This window comes from Taeniopygia guttata, chromosome 4A (genome assembly GCF_048771995.1).
Source record: "Taeniopygia guttata chromosome 4A, bTaeGut7.mat, whole genome shotgun sequence".
NCBI lineage: Eukaryota > Metazoa > Chordata > Aves > Passeriformes > Estrildidae > Taeniopygia > Taeniopygia guttata.
In genome coordinates this window covers 19,046,534-19,053,583 of record NC_133029.1, presented here as the reverse complement: position 1 = coordinate 19,053,583, position 7,050 = coordinate 19,046,534, and the positions used below count along the sequence as shown (strand labels likewise).

The 7,050-nt window shown below is 40.2% G+C and overlaps 1 long non-coding RNA gene across 1 annotated transcript; it reads right to left on the bottom strand.

The window, feature by feature from the left end:
• Window positions 1–663: 663 nt before the first annotated feature.
• LOC140684137 (uncharacterized) lies at window positions 664–2,145 on the bottom strand. Its single transcript, XR_012055887.1, has 2 exons — window positions 1,589–2,145; window positions 664–929 (listed from the first exon to the last, which is right to left on the bottom strand). It is a non-coding gene; the product is annotated as an uncharacterized lncRNA (long non-coding RNA).
• Between the last annotated feature and the right edge of the window lie 4,905 nt (window positions 2,146–7,050).

Genomic DNA, 7,050 nt, shown 5'->3' with positions numbered 1-7,050 from the left:
CAGGTATGTAGAAATTTCAGCCCTGAGAACTAAATATCTCAAATTGTCCTTTAAGCATTTAAAGTGCAAACAGTTCACACCATAGTAATAGAAGTTATAACCAAATAATGTAAATGTGTTTTTCCCTGGAAAACAGCTGTGACAGGAAAGACATTTCTCTAGCTAGACAACAATAACAAAAAGAAAATAATATTCTAATTCCCTACACCAACACAATACATTTAGGTTTTCTCCTGTCACAGAAGATTTACAAGCAGAAATAGGGAATAAAGAGCAGAGCCATGATTTCAACAATTCCATCAGGCAAAGACTAGAGCAGGTGACTATATAAACTAACAGTTATGTCATTTCAGCATCCTAATGTAAGTAAGGGGGGTTTTCCTCTGAGCAATAGGTCTGCATTAAAGTTCCATAAGCTTATTTTATGCTAGTCATAATGACAATGAACATTTCTACATGGCTACATGGCTTCTGGACATGAATGCAGCCAGTTATTATTGACAACGGGATTTTTGAATTGCTGTAGAGATTCAGCATTTAATTGAATTACTGGTCATCGGCAATCAGTGATGGTGACAGGCTAAACAAGAGAAAGGAATAAAATTGTGTGTACAGACTCGATCAGACCATGAGAAAGAGCTTTTATGATGACTGAGGAAGAAATACCATTGAATACTTTTCTGTTTTATTTAGGACATTTCACAGCATTAAGGCACACGTGCATGAACACTGGAAACATGTAGTTAAATAGCACAAGCATGGGGTATTGGGTGAAATTGCAGCTCAGATTAAAAGTATTCAAGATCTTCCCTTTTCCTCTATAATTCCACTGTCACTGATGCCTTCCCAGTTCTTCAACAACGGAGCCACGATCAGCAGCCACAGGGGGTGCAAAAGCCCAGTTCAGCTCCAGATGAAGTCACTCATTCCTGAGCAAGGAAGGAGATAAGGGAGACACTGCCACAGCAGGAGAGCGCACCACGCGAGCTGTATCCTAATGCACACGCACAAGGGGGAGGCATTCACCAAATTTGATGTGCTGGAATTAGGAACCTTAAGGCATGTCCTTTACACCGTGCTTTGGGCGCAGCACATCGGGGTTTGACATGGCTCAGGAGCTGTGCCGAGTCACCTCCAGTGCCGGAGCCCAAAGCCCTGGTGCTCGGGAGAATGGGCTGTGCACAGAGCGGAGCCCACGCTGGTGGCAGCACCCCCTGCCCAGGGATGCCTCCCATCCCTGCCGCTGCCTCCCATCCCTGCCGCTGCCTCCCATCCCTGCCGCTGCCTCCCATCCCTGCCGCTGCCTCCCATCCCTGCCGCTGCCTCCCAGGGCACACATCCCACAGAAACCACCACAGCTCTCGGGCTGTGCACAGAGCTGACCCACGCTGGTGGCAGCACCCCCTGCTCAGGGATGCCTCCCATCCCTGCCGCTGCCTCCCATCCCTGCCGCTGCCTCCCGGGGCACACACACAACAGAAACCACCACAGCTCTCGGGCTCTGCAACAAAAGAGCAGCACAGAGTCTTCCGAACAAAGTCCCTCAAGAGCCAGACTGCTTCAGAAAAGTACTTTTAAAAATACATACAAGAGAATCCATTGTAGACTCCCATAACAAAAATTCATTTTCTGTCTTAGTCTGTATTGCTTTAACCACATCAGAGTTTTGAGGGCGTGGCAGGAAAACGCTGCTTTTAAGGTCCCCTCAGTGACTGCAGATTGTGACAGCTTAGAACAGTTTCTAAAGCTGTGTGAACTCCTGTGCCCAGGAAGATGTCAGCTTTCTGTACCGTCAGGCAGCCACACAGCGCAGCAATGACAATAAACTGGTTTCTGGATATGTGTGCTCTTGACTTACATAAATGTCAGAAACAAAATGCATAGATTGAATTAGGTGATTAGGTGGGAAGAAATGGCCTGTCAAGTTTTCTGAAGGAAGTTTCGGAGATGATGAGGCTCATGTTGCAGATATCACCAAAAAAAACAAAACAAAAACAAAAACCAAAAAAAAACCCAGCCAAACAAAAAACACTTTATGCAGAAGGATTAGGAGCAAAATATTCTTAAATATTCTTTCCCCACATGTTTGGCACCCCTGTTGACACCATGGCTTGTGTTAAAATAATCACCCTGAGAGAAGGAATCTCAGATTCATAACAGTTTGCTATTACTCCATGAGACTGTGTTCACTTCAAACTACAAAAATAACTTGGGTTAAGTTTATTCCATTCTTTTATGCTACCATACTTCAGAAGATAAGAGAATAAAAGCTGCTCACAGGCAGTGTAAAATCTACAAAATAATCAAACTCAAGGATGCTAATATCTATTTGACATAAAAAAAAACCAAAACAAAACAAAAGTCACCAAATAAAAAACTCAAAACTAATTGTCATAAAAATCTCTCCATGTTTATGGCATGTTAAACAAAGAACAAGAGTGTAAAAAATTTATATCTATGCTTATTTTTTATTCCTTCACAATGCTTACCTAGATTCAAAGGAGATAGAACCAAACCAGAGGTCAGGAAACCTATGATTAACATAATTACTTAATAAAACCCCCAAAAAGGAAATCAACCTAGAACAAGATACTTTCATGCACGAAAGCCTTTTGTCTTCAAAACTGTGCAAAGAGCATAAATTAAGGGATTATAAATTGAAAAAGAACAGCTTCCACTTTCATACTTTTTTTTGCCTCTGGCACAGGGACATGAAAACAGCAGAAAACTGGCCCTACTTCATTCAGTAATCAGGCTGGTAAAAGAATTTTTTTTTTAAAAACCAAAGCAGAAGCAAATTGTTTCAACTTCCCACTCTCTGATTTTACACAGGAGCAGCAATTCCACTGATGCCAGAGGAGTCAAGATCAATTGATGCTATTGAAGCAAGGGACAGGTACCGGATGCTGGAAGATGCTTTCATATTCTATCCCAGAGGCACCATTGTATTATCATCAGTCAAAATAATTAGAAGAATTCTGATGCTGGCTAAAGCATTATCTGCATAATTTCAAATAAAGTAAATTTTCCTACATAGCACTTCAGAAGGTGACTAATTCCTACACCTGTGGAGATTTGCCCTCCTGACTTCTAGATGACCTTAGCCAATTTAAAGTAATTTGGGGCTTCTATCTTCTGCTCCTCAGGTCCCAGGACTCAAGAAAAGTGTGACATTCACTTAAAGTGAATTATTAACTTGATAAACAAAAATCTGGCTTTGCACAGTGTAGATACTCATTATCACAAGATAACACTTAGATGAGAAGCTTAAAAACAAATAGAAAAACAGGGCACTGTAAGGATCACCAGAACAGCAAGATTTAAAACAACAAATGTTGATAAATTTTGGAAACTATCACCTCCCAGGCTTTGAGGCCTCTTGTTTACAGTTGTTCTAGAAAGACACACTCTGGTCAGGTGAATTCGAGAAGATATGGTCTGACACTAGCTAGAATTTACCTTTTGGGACTCTTCCTTCTCAAAATAAAAGACAATATTCAGATGTAGCTCTCTATAGCACAGCAAAGACTGCCTTTACCAACAAGAACCACAGCAGTAAAATAATGGCATGCATGTGAACATTTCTGGAACCTCTTTGGAGAGATTTAATCACTAAGCATAATTCTGCAAAAGGCTTCATTTTGTTTCTGTGGCAGTAAAAAGTTTCCTCTTGATCTTATACCATTATATACTCCACAACAGAAGAAAACTATGGCTTCTGATAAAATTTTATACCTATTTTCAAAGAAACATGAATCAGATCAGCAAAACTGCAATCCCAGCTCCACAGAGCATCTTCAAAGCTCTCCCTTTTCCAAGTAGTTGGTTTGCCAAAACAGCCCAGCAGTGAGCTGTGCCCTGAAATGCAGCCGGACACCTTCCCTGGGCCCTGCTCCACTCCTGCCACATGAACAATTTGCAGTTTTATCAAGAAACTTGTTTCTAGGACTGGTACACACTTTTACAATCCTCAGGCATTAGCTGAGGATTGTAACCAGTGGTGTTGGGCATCCTAATTTCATGAACTGAATTATTTTTAACATCTCCTTGCTGGGACCCAGCTGAAGGCAGCTCGATGGAGATGGGAGCAGCCACAGAAATATAATGAGACTCACTTCAAACAGCAGCACTGAAACCACACACTGCAATTACAGGTGTTCCTCCTTTCTGCTACCCAGTATCTGCCAGATAAAATGGATCTTTGCTGCTGTGTCAGAAATGTAATTTTACAGACACTTCAAAGATCTTTAAATGCAGTGGCCTCACTGCCCAAGTTCCACTGAAGTGTTCTGGAAAAGCACAGGTGCTGGAGGATGCTGGTTTGGGGCAGTGTGGAATAAAAACACAAGATGATTTATTTCATTAGGAGAGTGAGAAAAGAAGAAAAAGAATGAGATATAGCAAAAGGGGATGAATCATAAGGACTAATTTAAATTTTGATTTTTAAAAAAATAATCAAGCTATAATCCATATTACAAGTGGGCTTGGACACAATTGACCCTCCTGGCTGCCAGGGCACACTGATCCTCATATTTTATTATAATAATACAAAAATAAGGATGCAAAACAAGTAGTTGGTCTAGAAATACAAATCTTAAATCAACTTCCAAACTAGTTTTGTTTGTTTTCCTTCAAATGGTTAATGGTAACAAGAAAATATGAGTTGCAGAACTAACAATACTGGTAGGTTTGTGGCTCCATATTGTGTAGCACATTGCTGGCACTAATGAAAGATTTGTTACATTTGGGATATTTCGTGCAAATTCCATTAAGAACTCAAGTTCTAAGCACATAATGAAACATTTCCCTTATAGACACTAAATGGGCTGCTTTCCTTTAATTAGTCATCTGCTTCCATGGAATTCTTCCAGATATTTTAAGTTGAATATCCATCAGGTCAGGTTTTACAGTAATCTGACAACAGGTTAAAAAGTTACTGGGTGAACACAGAGGGACAGACTGACAATGTCTCCAAAAAAAATTTAATTGCCTCAGGAAACAAGGCTAAAATAGATGCATAATTTATAGCTGCTTCTATATGGGGCCACTGCCAAGCTATAATGAAGCGCTCATAAGTTAATTTGATTATTAAAAAAAATATATAAATGTATCAGCGGAAATGTATCAATGCTTCAAACATTTGTGGATTTTTGAGGTGCAGGCACAGCAAATACTGCTCCCACAGATAAGGAGGGCTTCTGCTGGATGGACAGATGAGTTAGAGGGTAGGTCAGATTTTTTAATCCTTAAAGAAGTTTAGTGGAAGTTTGATGAAATGTTCAAATAAAATACAACCTAAACTCATCTTTATCTCACTTAGCCCACACTGAGGTTCTTTGCTAACCCCCAGTAAGCTCAAAACAGCCATTAAAATTTGAGAGCAGTCTTGCACAGTGCAGGGGATACTATTATTATCTGTGGTAACCCACACTAAGAAATGCTAAAAAAACCCTGCAGTTCATAATAGTTTAGACTACGGCACCTTTGACGTACATTTTTCACTTTTTTTCCTGGCAAAATTAGAATTGTGATAGGCAACAAGAGACCTCTTGCAGCTGAATGGAGATGCCGGAGAGCAACACAGTGCTTCTACCAGCTGGCAGGTCAGGCAAGTGTTCTGTGATCACCTGACTTTTTCTTTCTGCAAATATATACTTAAATATTTCCATGTAGCTGCACTGGAGATGCTAACTCATTGGTCAAACTGAAGAAACCCACATGGGCTGTGGGACACAGCAGTGACCCAGCCTACAGCACCCTTTGCTTTAAAATATGCCATGTACTTTGACTTTCATAAATCCAAGCCAACCCATAGGATCATTCCAGTTTTGTCATTTGGTGAAGGGGGAAAAAAATATATAAAACAAATAACAGGTGAAAGAAGCAACACATTTCTTGCAACACCCACGTAACACCTCAGAGAACCACTGCGCAGTTGTCACTCTGAAAAAAATTAATTCTGTCCTGCAACAGGAGAGAAATGCCAGAGTTTCTCTGCAAGTTCTGGTGGCTCAGCAGTTTGGCGTCAGTGCCTGGCTGGCTGCACTTGCAGCACAAATAGGTTACACAAAGCAACAGTGTCACTAGAGTTAACAACGCCCTTGCACACACAGAAAAGGGACTGAACACAGAGTCCATCACCCCAGGTCTCCTCTGCTTCACAGCTGGGTTTGTGCTGGCTGGCACAGCACTGCTCTGCCTGCTGAGACTGCTCCAGTTCCTAAACCTCCCTCAACCTGATTAACCTGCAGTGAAGAGTCTCTTCCCTCTATTAGCCCAGTATAGATGATGACTCACTAGTAAGGCAGACCACAACTCTTCCATAAAGAGATCACTGCTAGACAGATACACCACATACCCAATTAATTATGATTTTTATAATTTGGGCTCTTAATGGTTTCTTAGTCAGAAAACAGTTATGAAAAAGCTTTGGAACAGAAATACTGCATAAATTTTCATAACTTGAGACAAAAAGTTGGTCGATGTTCTCTAAAGCTGACAAACTGCATGCTATAGTAGTTAGAAAGAGAACAGAGTTTAGGTACAACCTGCATGGAAACTCATATTGCTCCTATCCACTTCTTACAAACTGGCAATTACAGATGGTCTCATAACAGACTTGGAACAGAAAATAGATCTTTGCATTTGGAATGTGCAAGTTATGCTTCTACATTAACAGATTTGTAATTCACAGTATGACATTCAATGAAGGAAGACATGGTAAGGATGTTGTACATTTTAACATACTTACATAATGAGCAATGATGTTGAATATATTCAAAAATAGAATTTATGTAGGCTGGGAGAAGTCTACAACTAGTAATAGTTTTTCTTTCTAGAAGTTCTGATACCTTGAATGGCTTACATGGATTTTTTGGTGCATTGATGCTAAACAATTTTCACAACAAACAGTGAACCCAGCCTGAAAAAGTAACAATTTTATTTTGGAAATGACATCATGAAATATTTGACAGAAGCATTGCTAAGAAGTGCTTTATGATAGCACATTCTTTTATCTTTCCAGTCATCGCAAAACTTCCAATTTTTTTA